Source organism: Sorex araneus, chromosome X (genome assembly GCF_027595985.1).
Source record: "Sorex araneus isolate mSorAra2 chromosome X, mSorAra2.pri, whole genome shotgun sequence".
Classification (NCBI taxonomy): Eukaryota; Metazoa; Chordata; class Mammalia; order Eulipotyphla; family Soricidae; genus Sorex; species Sorex araneus.
In genome coordinates, this window is record NC_073313.1 from 288,156,930 (window position 1) to 288,174,301 (window position 17,372).

At 45.9% G+C, this 17,372-nt stretch overlaps 1 protein-coding gene across 10 annotated transcripts in view; it reads left to right on the plus strand.

Moving 5' to 3' along the window:
• NPAS2 (neuronal PAS domain protein 2) overlaps positions 1-17,372 on the plus strand; it is a 160,237-nt gene that overhangs the window by 35,396 nt on the left and 107,469 nt on the right. The window contains exon 2 of one of the 10 annotated variants that reach the window (XM_055120134.1): positions 2,624-2,709. The exons of the other annotated variants lie outside the window; for them this stretch is intronic. The gene's annotated coding sequence lies outside the window, so the exon portion shown is untranslated. The remainder of the gene's footprint in view (positions 1-2,623; positions 2,710-17,372) is intronic. 10 annotated transcript variants of the gene reach the window in all.

A 17,372-nucleotide genomic window follows, 5' to 3' on the forward strand; every position in this document is an offset into this window, starting at 1 on the left:
TAAAAGGCACTGTTGCTCATCAAACAGTCAACCTCGAGTGTAAGTATGCTGCTTCTCGCTTAACACGGTGGCGGTTGCCAAATTGCTTGTTTCACACCCTTTATCTCTTTCCATGTATTAGCTGTCGGTCTGCTTAAAGGAGGAAGCCTTCCTTATCTCCTATTCATTCACTCGCTCCTTTTGGTATCAGTATGGACTAGTGGATTCTTGGTTTATTCAGTGAGTTAAAATTGTGAATTTGATTGTCCCAGGGGTCCTTCAAGCTGGGTTCTGACAGGTTCTCGTCATTCTTTGATCATTTCTTACTTTCTAGCACAATATGATGTTTATCGTTCCATGGTCCTTTTGGGGCATGACCAGAAAAACTACGCTGGAGAGTGACCTGATATCACGGAAGTTTAAAAAAATATGACAGTGACAACTTCTGTAGAAGTCAGTGGAGGGAGAGGCGAGCGCTGAGGCGGGGTGCAGGAATCCTCTGTCTGTAGCTCACACGGAGCTTCTGGCCAGAGAGTGAGAGTGGAGATGAGCTCAAGAGTGAACTTAGAACTGACAGAATTTTGAAGGGTGGGATGTGAGTAGTGACAGAGAGGATGAATGAATGAAGTGTTCTCTCCTGAAATGACACAGAGAAGAGTCACAGAGGAGCAGGTTTAGGTCAATCCAGGTCTGATCTGAAATTCAGAAGCTCTGTGGGTCACAGAGTGGGTTGCAGAGGCAGGACACAGGAATCTGGAACGTGGGGGGAGACTTGGTCTGGAGACACATAACAGAATTGTGAGATTCGGTCACACATCTGAGTCTTTACAAAGTTGGAGCCAGGCCTGGCTGGCTAGAATTGTTTGCCTTTCATTTGTGTTCTACCTAGTTTTCTTTCTTGTAATTCTTGGCAAACTCTTGGCATTTTCGGAACATATTTCTAAACCAATGGGCATGTTTTCCTAACCTGGCCCTGAATCTACTTCTCGTGAAAGAGGAACGTAAGCAGATTTTTTCTTTGCAGTACCCAATCCCCTTGGAATGGAATGGATGCCATTCCAGACTCAGTGTCCAATTCCAGTAGATGCCAGTGATCATTGTCTGCTTTGGGGTGTTAAGGAATTTTGTACTGAACTGTGTGTGTATTGAGGAAAATTCCAAAACACCACCACCAAGCAATTTGTGTACAGTTGTGGGGGGCGAGGGGAAATGCAGGGCATGTATATCCATATATGTGTTTATATTTCATATAAAACAAGTAGTATTTTATAATGGTGGCTGTAAGTAGTATTTCATAATGTTTACTATCAAAAATGCATTACCTCAATATTGACAAGAGGCAACTGAAATCAGAATGTGGTAAAGAATCAGTGAGATTGTATGAGTTGAGTTTCCACAAGTCATCAAATGGTTGAGAGCAAAGGACTGGGAGAAGAATGCAGGCCAGCCAAGGGTGCTCAGCTCTCACTGCTGCATAGTGTGACTCTTGCACACACAGTTGTTTGGCGCCCAAGACTCACTCTTCAGACAGGACATAAGAAAGAGCTTTGGTTTGCACGCGTGAAGGCCAGTGGTTGCTGTAGATAGGAGTGCTGTTTGTCTTGGCACTTTTACTCATGTTTACTGAGTTATTTTTTCCTCTGAATCAGAAACAGCTGTTTTTAGTGATGTTTATAGAGCTGTTCTTAATTTTTTTTTTGTTTGAAAAGCTAACTTAGAAGCGTTCAGTGCCTCTTTAGTTTTTGTTGGAAACCAAGGACTGGTGTTGATCGTGGCCTGCAGAGTGCAGGGCAGTGTCGCTACAGCCGGCACGGGCCTCAGGGTCTTCAGACTGAGGGGGCTGAAGACCATGTGGCCAAGTTCAGACAAGACTTTAATTAAGGACGGGGAAAGGCAGGGAAGCTCCCAGGTTATGGGGAGGCTCTACTAAAAACTCAGAGATAGGCCGAAATCTTTACCCTTTTAACAAAGGGGGGGAGGGGAGCTTGAGCATTTTTAAACTCCATTTAAATGAGATGGGCAATTTGTAAATCTGTAACTGTACCCCATGGTGATTCACTAATAAAAAAAATTTTTTTTAAAAAAGAAGAGATTGAGGTATAAAAATATGCTCGCTGAAGCAGAATAACAATGGAAAGTAAAATTCGATAGCAAAACCTGTATTTGGTCACTCAAAAAACTTCCAGAGGTATGGCACATCCTGAATTTAGAGAGGATCATTTGCTATCTGGGCAGATGTCAGTGGTGGTGAAGATGCTTTTATCATAGTTTAGAAAAACAAGTTGCTGATTCCTTAATAGACTGGTCATTTATATGAATGTGAAAAATAAATAAATAAATAAATAAATAAATAAAATGGGCAGGTAGACGAGTGAGGTGCTGAGATGCTTCTCTTTTGGCATCCAGCCATCTGGATTGTTTAGTCATCTTCTCACCGGGCAGCACTTGGGTCATCCTTGTTATTAGGCACCACCCAGGCCGCCCGAGTGACATTGCCTACCCATAATGCCCTTGCTTTAGGGCTGCATCCCTAATCTCACATGCCATTCCCCGTCCATCCCTGTCCCTGTAAGCAGGACGTGGGACAGGTGATGGTGTGAAAGTAAATAGCATCAGCTACTGTTCCTGCAATTTTCTTTCGCAGAAAATTCTTGGCAGACTGAAGGGAAGGCTGTTTGGCCCTGCCTGGGCTTCCCATTTTCTGCAGGACTGTGTTTGCTTCCCCAGCTGGTAAGTGCCCCCCTTCTCCTTCCCCACACTGGAACGCTCTATATCAGATTCAGCGTTTGCAGATACGGTTGGTCCTCGAGCAGCACAGGGTTAAACCTTGGAGTGCGCTGACACTGGGAGGTTTCTCTCTGGGAGAAAGACAGAAGCAAGGGGGCTAGTTTGCATATAGATACACCACAGTGCTCCCCTCCCCCCATTCAGTGCCAATCACAGGCCAGGAGAGACCTGTTCAGATGGGACCACAGGTGCTGTCCCTGCTCCCTGCCCCCTTTGCTGGCTGCTTGGTGGCTTGGTTGGTGAGTTTGATGAGAGCCCCATGCTATGACCCACCAGCCACTTTCTATGGTGTTGCAATGGAGATGACTTGACCCGGTAGAAGGAAGAGAATGGAACTGCCTCAACCCCACCGTCAGCACCTGTGTTCAGTTACCTCTGAGGAAGGATGCTCAGCACTGGCTTCTGAGGAGGGAATTGTACTGAATGGGATAGAATAACTGTGGGGGTTTCCTTGGCTTTTCTATCTCCCCTCCCCCTCGTCTAACCCCAGTGCAGACATTGGAGTGGCGCATGTTTAAATATACCTGCACTTACACTCAGTGTGAAGAAATATTTCTGTGAAAATATTTAGTAAAATTTTCCTTTTCGTCTCTTCCATATGTTGTAAAAAACTAAGGCAGCCGAGGGGCGTGTGCACTCTCGGGCGCTCCGGGCGGCTCTGTCTCACTGCCCACATTTGGTGCTCTGGAACCGCTGTGTGTGCTGTTGGTCAAGGGCAGGCGACGGAAGGAAGAAGGCCAAACTGGTTGCTCGATCAGTTTATTTCATTCTCTTTCTCTGCTTCTCTCCTGGCTCTGAATCTCTCTCAGGATCTCTGGATCTGGCCTCCTAACCCACTCTTACAGCCTAGTTAAATCCCCTCAGCATGAGGGGGTTGGGGCGTACACATAGGTGTGGTCACAATCAATAGGGTAAGGTTCCTTTCCCTCAGGGGATGCTTCTCCTAGGACTGATTCTCTTTCAGCAGGAGGATCCACCCAAGGGCGGAGTCCCATGAGTGTGCCTCTCCTCTCCTCATCCAGCAAACATATAAGCATACATAATATTAATCATTTTGTATGGACACAATAAGAAATGCATTAAAGTTTATAGAATTGCTCTCCTGGGGCTAATTTAATAAAATTAGCAATTTTATTAAAATTGCTAATAAACATAAGAATTGATCTTGATCTCAGACTACATTGCTCAGGCCAGATCAGTCTTTCCTATCCCTAGCAGGGTCCTAGTCTCATCATTACTTTTGGATCATGACAGCATTTGTCTATGATTAAGCTCTTAATTTATAGTTTAGAATTAGGCACTTTGGCCAGGCCCATCTCGATGCCAGGATAGCACATAACTCACCGCTTGCCCTGGATCCGTCCTGTCCCTCATCGGGACCCTGCTTTTGGGGTGCTAGGGACTGAGGGCAACTAAGGCTTAAGTGGAGAAAGCAGATGCCTGGGAATGAATAATTCTTGAAGTCAATTAAGTCCCAAATTACAAAAGCATAATATTGTCTTCTTGTGTCTATACAAAAAGGACATTGCTTTAAAGTAAATTTTTCAAAAGGCATAAGGAGAGGAGAAAGGCAATATTAACTTATAATATAAGTTCAGTATCCTAGGAAGGTCTGACCTTAAAAATTAGCAGAGTCAGATTAGGGAGAGAAGCTGATTAACTCTTTTTGGGGAAGAGAGCATAGAGAAGTAATTACAGCTAAACAAAGGGATGGGAGAGATTCGGGAACACTTTGATGGGTGAGACTGGGGTAAACCTAAATTCCGGGGAAAAAACTGGGACAAGCTACTCGTGGCAAGGGGGGAGAGGACAAAGTAATGTCATCCTACAATATGTGAGCTCTGTTCTATTGGTAGCCCCTGATGTGTGTGTGTGTGTGTGTGTTTGTGTGTGTGTATGCACACATATAATCATATAGAACTCCTTAGCTTCTATGTGGCAGTATGGTTGTTGGTGTACCCACCCTAACTTTGGACCTAAAACACATCTTAATTTGTCACAGTGGTAAATCTAAGCCAAAGCTAACTAAGCCTTAAGGAATTTCTGAAATGAATGAATAAAAACATTCCCACAATCTCAAGACTGATCTGCCATGAAAACATTGTGCTGTGATGTCAAGATAGGGTGCCTTGCACTTGAAATGCCAGACTCTGGATGCCTAGGGGACATCTGTTTGCCTTTGGCATTAGTATTATAATTTAGCATCATAGTTCTCTGGGAGTTATAATTAATTCAGAGCATATATGGGAGGTATACCTTTTACCAGGCTTGCTGATAAGCAAGTACTAATCATGCTAAATTTCAAAAAAAGAAAAGGAAGGAAGGGCCAAAGAAATAGTACAGTGGGCAGGGTGCTTGCACATGACTCCTCTGAGTTTGGTCCCTCTGACCTCATAAGGTCCACTGAGTCCTTGAGGAGTGACCTCTGAGTGCAGAGCCAGGAATAAGCTTGGTGTGACCCAAAAACAGAAAGAAAAGCCAGAGGAGGGGGGCTCATCTAAGCAGTAGTTCAACATCTGTGATGGCTTTGTTATCAAGTTATCTTAAATCTTAAAACTAGAGTTCAATAACACAGAATTGTATAAGTATGTCTAAATTGCTAATAGGGGCTGGAGCAATAGCACAGCGGGTAGGGCGTTTGCCTTACACACAGCTGACCCGAGTTCGATTCCCAGCATCCCATATGGTCCCCTGAGCACCACCAGGAGTAATTCCTGAGTGCAGGAGCAGGAGTAACCCCTGTGCATTGGGGGGTATGGCCCAAATAAATAAATAAATAAAAATTGCTAATAAACATCCTGATATTTTCCAAAATATTATGGTATAATTAGATTTGTACTACCTAAGCTAGAAATAAGGCCTTGATAGCATTTGATGGAACAGATAGAGTATTAAATTTCCATTCAACCTCCACATATGGCCTGGAACAGGTAATTCCACAAGAACTCTGGTTTAGGGCCAGAAAGGAACTTAGGAGTAGATATCTAGTACATCTGAGGCCTTGAATTTGATCCCTGCAACCACACTGAACCCAGAGCATACCAGTCCCCTTATGAAGTAGCCTGTATAAGAAAAAAAAATAAAGTAAGGAAGAACTCCACTTTAGAACACATTTTTAAAGTGTCATGCTGCAAAGTTATGGAGCCATTTCTGACAGCAGGGTAAAATGACATTTTCAAATGCCAAGTGATTTATATTGTTCTTTCATCTGTATATCTCACCCACAAAATTTGGCATAGCACTTCTTAATTATTTGAGATGACTTCCAGGTCTGTGACCAAGGGCGTGTGGTAGAATGGCATGCAGCAGTGTTCACTGACTGGTCTCAGGATCTCACATTCTTAAAAATTAAGAAACCCAGGGGCTGGAGTTATAGCAGAGCAGGTAGGGCATTTGACGTGCACGTGGCCGACCCAAGTTCGATTCCCAGCATCCCATATAGTCCCCTGAGCACTGCCAGGAGTAATTCCTGAGTGCAGAGCCAGGAGTAAGCCTGTGTATCACTGGTGTGATCCAAAAAGAAAGAAAAATTAAGAAATCCAGAATTTTTGTTTATGTGGTAGTATTTAATTTATGTGGTTTCAGTAGATATTACCACCTTAGATATTAAAACAAAAAATTTAATATCTCTTACTTCACTCTAAGAAATAAGTACATTGCATTCTGATACATTAGTTATGTTTTCCCAGAGAGTGTGAATTAATGAGAATAGTGGCATTGTTTGAATTTGGCAAACAATGACTTAATCGAAGACAGCTATCCCATGCCCACTGTACACTCCTTAAAAAATAAATAGGAGACAAATAATATCTTGGTATTATGATGAAAATAGTTTTATCCTACAGATTTCTTTGTAAAGTTGACAATAGCACCCAGGCGTCACCACCCACCCTTGGAGAACTACTGATAGCGAGTCATCCCTGGAACCAGTGGGTTCTGGAACACAAGGGCTACGAAACCAACTAAAAGTCTTTTATCTGACCAGACGTCAGTGATCCCTGGTGTGGACGTTTACTCTGTCTGTTCTCGCTGTGCTCTTTTTACTTCCTCTGTGTTGGCTAGAGTCTGGTCTCTGCTTTGGAGCCATTTCTGACATTTCTAAAGTCTGCGTGGAGCCCGTGCCTTCCTGCCTAGAGTTGACTTTGAGAAGATCATATGATATGCGTGGTCCCATCACATGATCTGGTAGATGAAATTGGTTGAGCAATCATGCATGAGCCTTTTGCTCAGCTCAGGAAGCCCTCGCCCACTCACCGTTGCAGTGACACTAGTTAAGATAAGGAGAGCTGTTGAACAGACAGGACCTTAGTCAAAGCCCCAACCCTTTGATCCTGTCTCAGAGGTTCTAGAAAAGAGGCCGTTTGTTGGCACTGGGCACTGAGTCTTCCGATTGGCTCCGAACCAAAAACCTATCTATCCGGAAGATCAACCTCTCATTTGGAGATTTTTGTTTGGGCAAAGCCTGTGTATTTCTAGAAGACAAGACTGCAGCAGCGCTGCAGAGAAGACTGTGGGCTGCTTCCAGCCTGAGAACCTCCCCGATGCCAGCCGTGTCTCGGCCTGGGACCCGAGCCTCACTGCCCCCCTCCAGGGGGACGCTCCAACCCCACAGTGATGCCTCTACTCAGGCTCAGGAATGGAAAGTTGTCCTGCCCAGAGTTGACCCTTGTTTTACCCACCACACACTGCGCTAAAACCCAGCTGTGCCTTAGTTAACCTGCAAGAATGGAAGTGGCTTGGGCAGCGTGGCCAAAGATTTGAGGCCAGAAAGGGGAGAGGAGGGTAACAGTCACTGTGGAGGAGCCCTACCCACCCTGTGCTTTTCTCCTTGAACAATCAGGCAAGGCTGGCAGGAGCTGGTCGTTGGTGAGTCACTTGTTTACTTTGTGATTTCTTTTTTTTTCCTTTGCTTTTTGGGTCATAACCGGTGATGCACTGGGGTTACTCCTGTCTTTACACTCAGGAATTACTCCTGGCAGCACTCAGGGGACCATATGGGATGCTGGGGATCGAATCCAGGTCAGCCACGTGCAAGGCAAACGCCCTACCCACTGTGCTATCCCTCCAGCCCCTACTCTGTGATTTCATGCCCTCCCGAAAAGAAAATACTGCTAGAGATGTTCATCCCCCGTTTCTCCAGCTATTCCTTTCTGCTGTTCCCAATAGCTTCACCCCAACCAGGAAGCCCAGATATTCCTAGGAAGGCACATGCAGTGTTAACTTACAGTGACAAATTACACACAGTGCTATGCATTTTCTCTCTGAGGTAACATGTCTGGACCTGATGCAGGATGACAGTTACTCACCAAGTAGAATATACAAAACAAGGTACTCAGAATTCTTATAGCACCACAAAAGGCAGGAGCTTTGTAGTTGTGTTTCATCTTTGTTTAATTTATGTATTCGGTTATTTAAAATTCATATTAAGTGCTATAAGTACATTGATAGCTCTGTAATGAAACAGAGATTCTCAGCATCACTGGTCTTGTGTCCTACTTGGTAATAAGCCATCATCCTTCCAAATTTTGCGTGTAGGAGAAAGAGAGAGAGAGAGAGAGAGAGAGAGTGAGAGAGAGAGAAGGAGGGAGGGAGAGGTGCTTATGGATTACTCCTGGCTTGTTGCTCAGAGATCACTTCTGGCTGAGCTTGAGGGACCATATGTTATGCCAGAGAACTAACCCAGGTCCTCCTAGGCAAGGCAACTGCCCTGCCCACTGTCTATTTCTCTGGTTTACTGGGTAAAACTGTAAGGATATTTTCTCTAGATTTTTGATGATCACTTTGATTGTTGTGTCTTCTATACTATTTCTTTGTTTGATTTTAAGTAGAATTGTAGGGGGTGAGTGAGTAAAACAGTGGCTTCCTCTGTGGCACATAAGGCATACCGATCTAATGAGTTCCAGATTAATTGAAGGTTAAACAATTAATTCAACTACTAGCTGAATTTGATATGTTTGCTTTAAACTCTACCAGGAACTGAGAACTCTGGACCTTCTCGAGGTGGGGTGAGTGACTCCTCCCCGAGCCCTGCCCTGTGCTTCCCAGCAGCCACACCCTCACCCCACAACCACTGCCACGTGAGCTCACTGCCCAGTTAAATATCTTGGATTTTCTGGAGTGTGTGGCCGTGAATGCTGCATCTCCAAACTCTACAGCATTAACGTCTCAGTGGGAGCTCACCAGACTGGATGGGAATGTAACACAGATACCCACTAACCCCTAGTAACAAAAGCATAGACTAGCAACAGTATCTCAGTAAACCCGCAGACAAGGACTTCGTGTCCCCATGGTGAAATAAAACAATTTCACAAATTTTCTTTTACTGAAGTAGTTTTTGATAATTCTATTAGCCAGTTAGTGGTACCAAAGGACATAAAATAAACAATTTGCCTGCTATGGGGGCAAGGCTTGAGGGGTAGAGGGAAGGGGACAGTGGTGGTGGGGTTTTGGGTTGAGATATTGAATGCCTGGAGCAAATTCATCATGAGAAACTTGGTAAACCACGGTTTAAATAAAGTGAAAAAAAATTCTGCCAGAATGATTTTAAAATCTCCTACTCTGACCTAAAAAGGAGCTTTACAGATGATTAGTACTTTGTGGGGGGTGGGGAGGAGGGCTGTGCTTGAAAATATCTATTTTCCATGATTGGGTGTGATATACTATATTTGTCCATTATATTTGTGCTGTTCAGTTGTATAGACTTTAAGAAATTGTGCTGCCTGGTATTTTATTATTTATAAAATGTACCAACTCAGAAATTCCTACTGTTAGCCAGAGGAGTTACTGTGCAGTGCCTACAGGAAGTGGGAGGAGAAAGGTCTGGTCTCCTTCCTCTCTACCCCTCAGCCACCTGGGAAGTGCTGGGTGACGGCGCTGGCAGGTTGGCCAGCAGCACTTCGTGGCCCAGAACTTGCATTTCATCAGACCCACACAGTTACCAAATTTGCTTGAGCTTCGTGGTGTGGGACTTTATCCCTATCACCCAGAGGTTTCTCAGGGACCCGTGGGCTCAGACTGGAGCAAAGCATTGCTCTCTGCAGGAAAAGGAAAAACAATTTGAATCCCTGCCCAGGTGCATTTCCTTACCCATCTCATCACCACCCACACCAGAAGGAAACTCAGGAATGAGACAGAGAAATGAGAAAAGTTCATTTGAGAAATATAAGGGTAGAGAAAGAGATTCTCCAGAGAGATTCTCCAGAAAGATACTCTCCAAAGAGGATAGAGCCAGAATATTCCAGAGGGGAGCTGCAGCAAGCACAAGACAGAGAACTGACAGTAGAAAGCAGAAGACAGGAATCACACATCCCAGCCGAAGGGGTCCCCAAGATTGGGGAAAAGCACGCATTTTCTTCCCTTACACTATAGATGTTTCTTACAAATAACTTTTGTAAGATTTTTAAGACTCCTTTCTGATGAATAAATATTTAAACAATCATCTTCACAATTGTTACATCACTGAAATATTTTCATTTGTTCTTAGCCATTTTATACCACACATTGACTTTTGTATCACTTTTTCTACACTTGAGATTAGCCAAAAACTCAAGAAGTGATGTATCACTTTGAAATCATATTTGTTATGATTTATATGCCTCTTATTTTGATGATTTCCCTATATTTGAGTATAAATATTTAATCAAATTCCACATCAATGCTTTTTTCTTCCCCCTCAAGATATAGGAACTTAGAATGACTTGTTACTTATACAGTATTGTTCTTGTCTCATCTGTTTTGCATCCTAAATGATTCAATATTATTATTATTGTTGTTGTTGTTGTTGTTATAGTGTGAGGCTGTTTCTTCTTGTGAGGGCCCTGCCCTGTCCAGCAGGTAGGACCCTTTGTGGGACTGAGAAGGGGATGCAGTCGAATGAACAGACGCAGAGACAAAAGGAGGAGGAAAGAGAGAGAGCGTTTATTCACTGGCAGCTACAGCATTTATACCTGCCTGCTGGGAGGCAGTGCTATGGTATACGTGCCTGGACCCCCGTATGGGTAGTGGTCAATCATAGATAACAATGGCGGGGCAGTAAGGTCAGCAAGGTCAGCAATGGCAGGAAGTTTAAGTAGGCCTCTGTTTGAAAGAAGCCAGGCTCTGTAAAAATGGCTCCTTACGTCTGGCTTCCTATATCTGGCTTCCTACATCTGGCTTCCTACACTTCTTGTGTCTAAGAACTCCCACCTGTGCTTACTCCCTTGGAGCTATCCTGAGAGTTATTCCAATGAGGCTCTTGTATCCTCTACCAGGATGGATGGTCATTTTCTGGGTGTGCCTTGTAGAGGGAGGCAGCATGCCCTCGGCACAGAACTCGTAACTCTGTCTTTCTAGCCTCTGGCTTTCTGGATTCCTCTTGCGATGTCTGCCCAGTGTGTTGTCTGAAAACACTGCAGAGAACCCCAACCAGTCAAAGGCAAGAAGGTGCTTGAAATACGGGACCCACCTAAGAAGTAGCAAAACTTTTAGATCCAGAATTCTGGGCCTGAAACATGCCTGGAGAAGACCCCCACTCTGGAACAATGGCCATGCCCTGGCCCTGGAATCCTGCATGTAAATGTTTTCCAGGGTCTGCTGATGGATTCAGTTGTGACTGACGCGGTGTGGGGAGAAGGGAGGCGGGAGCCTCAGGAAGGGGCTGCTCCCCTCTCTGCCCCTCTGGTGTCCTGGCGTGTGCCGAACACTAATGAACATCTGCGATGGGCACTTGCTTGCTCCAGACGGCATGTCTATCCACCCCACACAGCCCTCAAGCTGCACCTGAGTCACACCGGCTCTGTCAGTGGGGAGCGGTCCTTGCCCATCGAATCCGGGTTTTGCAGGAACAATGCCTTCCCTCTGAGATAAGAATTTCAAGAAGGAGGCCAAAAGTGGATTGAGTTCAATTTATTTGGGAAATGAGGGGAAAGAAAGAGAAATGATCACTTGGAGAGAGCATGAGCTTCTTCAGAGCGAAGAGAGCCCAGGGCACTCCCAAGCAGCCACACAGGAGGAAAGCTCGAGCCTCACCCCCTCCCGCTCTCTCAGGCTGGTTCATGTGCATGCACTTTCCCAACTGCTCCCCATGTCTCTCCCTAGGGAATTCCAAACGGGGGATCTTGTAACGGCTGATGGCATTCTTTGATATTCTTTTATCTTATTTATTTATTTGGGGGCTTTGGACCCACTCAGAAGTGCTTAGGGATCCCCTGGGGATGTTCAGGAGATGGTCCGTGTATCTAGGGACCATCTAGCTGTGGGGACTTCAGGCAAGACCTATCTCCCGCCCCTCCTTTGATATTCTTGGTATGATGCTTTGCTCTAGTGGTGGGGTCTCCCCTCCAGGTGGTAGGGGGAAGCCATGCTCTGGATCTGGAATTCTCCATCTTAAGGGCCATGGGCTCCTAAGATGGGTCCCATACCCACAAGGCCTTCACACCTTTGGGCCGGTGCCGGTCTCAGAGGTCCCAGATGTCATTGCGCCCAGCACACATCACCAGTCACCACAATGCCCACTCTGGCAGCCGCAGGCATCTTCTCTTTAGCTGGCGGCTCTCTTCTTGTCTCGACTGATCAGCATCTGTCTGTCTTTCATCATTTGAATCTGAAATCTCCTGGGGATCATTTCCGGGAGTGGCTAGATATTTTTGTTTGCTCAGAGGCCACACACAGCTGTGCTCAGGGCTTACTCCTGGCTCTGTGCTTAGGGGTCACTCCTGGTGGAGCTCGGGGTATTAAAGAAATCTGACCAAGAAGCACATGGGCACTTGGAGAAGAGGGAGAGCCCGCAACTTCATGGATGCATATGTACTCCGCCTGGTATCCCAAAGAGAGCCGCTGTGAGTGTCGTTCCCAAAGGGCTTTCACGGGCTGGTGACAGGCTGTCACTAAACACGCACGATGCTTGCCAGCATGGTTGTCACACATACCCCTGGTGATAGATGGGATTCCTTAAGTTCCCGTTGGTTGTTTCTGTGACCCCTTTCCTACCCCAGCAGCTTGATCAGACTGACTCCCTGCACTGCTCATGCCTTTGTGAGTGGTGCTACTCACCGTTGCCCCACCCCTTGAGTGGGTCACCCAGACATCCTGCCTCTAATGTTCCCACATCAGAGGGACCATGTGGTGCCAGGGACCAAACCCAGGTCACCTGCTCACAAGGCAGGTGCCCTCCCAATTGTACTATTGCTCTGGTCCCAGGATCGGGGAGATTTTTGTTTACTTTAAGAATGCTGGGGCTGGAGTGATAGCACAGCAGGTAGGGCATTTGTCTTGCACGCGACCGACCCAAGTTTGATTCCCAGTATCCCATATGGTCCTCCGAGCACCGCCAGGAGTTATTCCTGAGTGCATGAACCAGGAATTACCCCTGCGCATCGCTGGGTGTGACCCCAAAACAAAAAAAAAATGCTGGGCTTTCTGTGTCTGTGGTGGATGGGTGCTGTATCATAAAACTTCTAAGTTCTTCTGAAGATTTCCCCTCCCCCTTCCTCTCTAATGTCTCTTTTGGAACTCCAGTTTTGATATGATTTTGATCTGTCCTTTGGACCTCACTCTGCTTTCTGTTAAACCTCCACTGGTATTTAATCTCGCAGGGCAGAGGTGGGCAGAGCAATGGACCAGCAAGTCAGCCCTTTCCCTTGCACACGGCCAACCTAGGTCCCATCCTCACCATCCCCTATGGCCCCCGAGCACTGCCAGGAGTGACGTCTGAGTGCAGAGCCAGGAACAACCTCTGAATACTGCAAGTACGGCCCTAAATGAAAACAAAAATATTCAAACTCCAATTTACACTTGTCATCTTTTCTTTTATTTTTTTCATGAAATCTGGATAAGAATTGAAATAAAATTGCCCCACCTTTGCTCTCTTATTTTGAACACTCTCTTAAGATTTCTTGTTTTGAATTATTAGATGTGGTTGTTTGTGCCACAGCTGATGGTCCTCAGGGCTTGCTCCTGACCCTGTGCTTGGGGACCATTCCTGGTGATGCCCGGATACAACCAGGGTCACATGCCTTCAGGCTGAGGGCCTTATCCCTTCACTACCTCTCAGGCCCAGAATTGCTATATGCTTATTACATAAATTCTCTTTCCAATTTCAGACAGTTTTGGTCTTGTTTGTATCATCAAACACTTTAAATATTCCTGTTTTATAGTTTACATATGATATTTTCAGTATCTGAGATCATCGTGAATCTTAACTTGCTGCCATTTCTGCTGGCTCTTCCATGCTACTCTCTTCCCTTGGATATCTGTGCATTTCGATGGAGCCCATATTCCTTGGAACTTAATTGCAAAAGTGTTTGGAAGGCTGGATTACCATTGCTTTCTTCTAAGGAGAATTTGCTCTTGCTTTGCTATGCAGCTGGGTACTGTCAACGTGAAACCTTCATATTCTCTTCAAAGGGCTTTGAAACCACCAATTCTATTGCTGGTGAAGACTTCCCCCTGCCTGTTTGGGCACAATGTCCTGTTCTTCTGCCCCTCGGGGCCCTTGGCTCCTCATCCCCGAGGTCACTCCTCCTTTGGACTCTGAGGCTCTGTGGGGTGCCCTGCTGGACCCCCACCTCTCAGAGCAGCCACGTCAGGGGCTTCCCCTGCTCATTCCCGAGCTACCCCGGGCGCCTGCACTGGCTTCGTCATGTACAGACTGTTTTAGCCCGCTCAGCAGTGACTTGCTGTTTCTGTGTATGTCTTTAGTTTTTATTGACATTAAGTCACAGGTGTCAGCGAGTAAAACTGTGCGTGAGAACACATCTGTGTGGCAAAGGCCATAGGGTCCCCTGTCCCCAGCAGAGACCTGTTTCTCTGCTCCATTCTTCCTGCCAAGCATGGCCTGGATGGAGCCCATGTCCTCCTGGTCCTTCTGGACCTGCCGACCCCCGAGCAGCACGCAGCTGAGGGCTGGTGGCCACAGCTCCTCCAGCACTGACTCCTCTGGGCCTTGCCCCTCTGTGCCCGTTGCCCGGAGCCTTGGAGGTCAGCTGCCCGAGGCCAGTGACTGCTGACCTCTCTGTGTTGTTGTTGTTCACATTTCTTTTGGAGGTGGGGGAGGAGCTGGGGGTTGTTTGACCACACCCAGAGATGCTCAGGGGTTTCTCATGACTGTGTGCTTAGGGATCACTCCTGGTGGGGCCCTGGGCACCCCATGGACTACCAGGGATCGAACCCAAGTTGGCTGCATGCAGGCAGGCATCTCCCCCGGGTGCTCTCTGCTGCATTGCCTTGGTCCTAGCAGCCCCCTCAAGTGGCACCTGCGCGTCCTTCCTCTCTGCCAGGGCATGCTTTCACCCTCTGCCTCAGTGGGATCTGCCTTGATGTATCATGCACCACATTTCACAGAGACATGGCCACACCCTTTCCTCTTCACACCACAGGGACCCACCAGCTGAGACTCTTGCCCTCGGCAGGGAGTGCACTGGCTGCCTCCCTGAGCTCAGCCAGATTCTTCCATTCCCATCACCTGCACCCAAAACTGCACGCTCTGCCCACCTTCTGCCTTCCCTCTGCCTGCTGAGAATTTGCCATTTTGGAGTCCTAGAAATGCAGCTCTGCAGGCTAAAGGATGATTGCTAACTAGGCCTGAGGTGTCACTTAATTGACTGAGATGCTTTATGCTTCCCGCCCCTTCGGAAGTTTCCTCTGCTCCAGACTTGGTCTTCATTGGGCTTTCCGAGGGAGGGCCAGTGTCTTGCCTCCTGTCATCCACAGGGCACTGCAGGGCATGTCGTAAGAGTCTTGGAAATCAAACAACAAACATGTAAAGGGCATTTGGGTCCAATGAAACAGCTCTTAACGCAGTAGAGCTGCTCTTCTTTTAAAGCCATACCTGGGGAGTGAGTTAACTAAAAATAATTAATGCAAATGGTCACCACAAGTACCTGCATTGTAGAGAAGAGGCTCATTTCTGTGGCTGAGAGAACAGAGACTACTGATGACCTTGGTGCTAGTGGGGGGTCCACTGTTCAGGTAGGATGCCCCCCACAATCACTAACTAACCAGAGATCGACTTGCCTCAGTTTCTCACCTAAACAAAGGATGATGGGTTACTAACGAGAGGAAATGAGATAAAATTAACTTAAAGGATCTAGGAGAGCCCCTAAAACACTCTGCTATTTAAACGCCTACTGTATGCCCTCTTTTGGAAATTAGAAATCAGAATAACAAGCTTTTTTTTTCTTTTTTTTTATTAGTTTATTTTTAATTAGAGAGTCATCGTGAGGGTACAGTTACAGATCCATACATCTTTGTGCTCATGCTTCCCCCATACAAAGTTCAATAACCCATCCCTTCACCAGTGCCCATTCTCCACCACCCGTAAACCCAACATCCCTCCCCCCCTCCCCAGTCCCATCTCCCCCCACCCCACCCTGCCACTATGGCAGGGAATTCCCTTTTGTTCTCTCTCTCTGATTAGGTGTTGTGGTTTGCAATAAAGGTGTTGAGAGGCTGGTCTCTCATTCTGGGTAACTCAGAGAAGGGAACACCAAATAAAATAACAAGCTTTTGTTTGAAGACCAGCCAAGATGCATTCCAGGCACTCAAGAGAAATTATAAGACCTAACGAATAATAGCCATTTTCTGGGTTCCATTAATATTTGTTCTGGTGGCTCTTTTCTTGCTGAATGATCATAAATTCCTTAAAGAAAAAAAGAAAGCAGGGCACAGAGATAGTTTGGGGGGTAAGGTACTAGCCTTGCACCTGATTGACCCTGATTTGATCCCGGAGCCACACCAGGAGAAAACCCTGAGCACAGTCAGGCGTGTGGCCCCAAAATGAACAGCAACAAAAATGACCAAAAACAATAATAAAGCTTATTAAAAATGCTTCTGGGTGTGGACCAAAACTCCAAATAAGGGAGGGGAGAGGGGGAGGAGGTGAGTGGGGAGTGTGTCCCCACAGGTCCTGGCCAAGGTTGGGAGGGGCTCTCGTATTATTTTTAAATTTTTACTTTTTCATTGACATGCTTTGGTTCACAGTGTTATGGGATTTCAGGGTTGTAATTCCACACCTCTGTCTGTGTGCGAAACTCTAACCACTCCCTCATCTGCAGTCCCAGAACCTTCTGAGCACCATGAAGACCCCCATCTTCATTCTTTCCATCTCTGTCTCTTTTCCTCTGCGAACACCATAGGTTTCTCCAAGTTCAGAAATTAGTTTTGTTATTTCTTGCCAGTTTATTTGGTCAATATCATCTGGTTTTTCACTTCTTCACTTATTTCACTTGGCTTAATCACATCAAGTTCCAATCTCATTTTATTCTAAAAGGCACAATCTTATCTTTTTAAATGGCAGAGTAGTATTTTGTTGAGAATATATATATATATACCACTCTCTTTATCCAATCATCTGTCAGTGCATATTTGGGATGAGTCCTCTGAGTCCTCGTTTTGGTTAATGTGAATAATACTGTTATGAAAATAGAGTTGAGACTCAAATTAGTATTTTCAAATTCTCAAGATAAATGCCTCAGAGTGGGTATTGCTGCATCCTATGCTTGTTCTCTAGGGAAGGCCCATGCTGTTTTCTCTCGAACCTGTACCAGTTTACACTTCCTCAGCAGTGTCCGTGTCACTGTCCATCATGCCTCTTAAGACTTGCTCTTTGTTAATGGGTGTTTGATACTGGC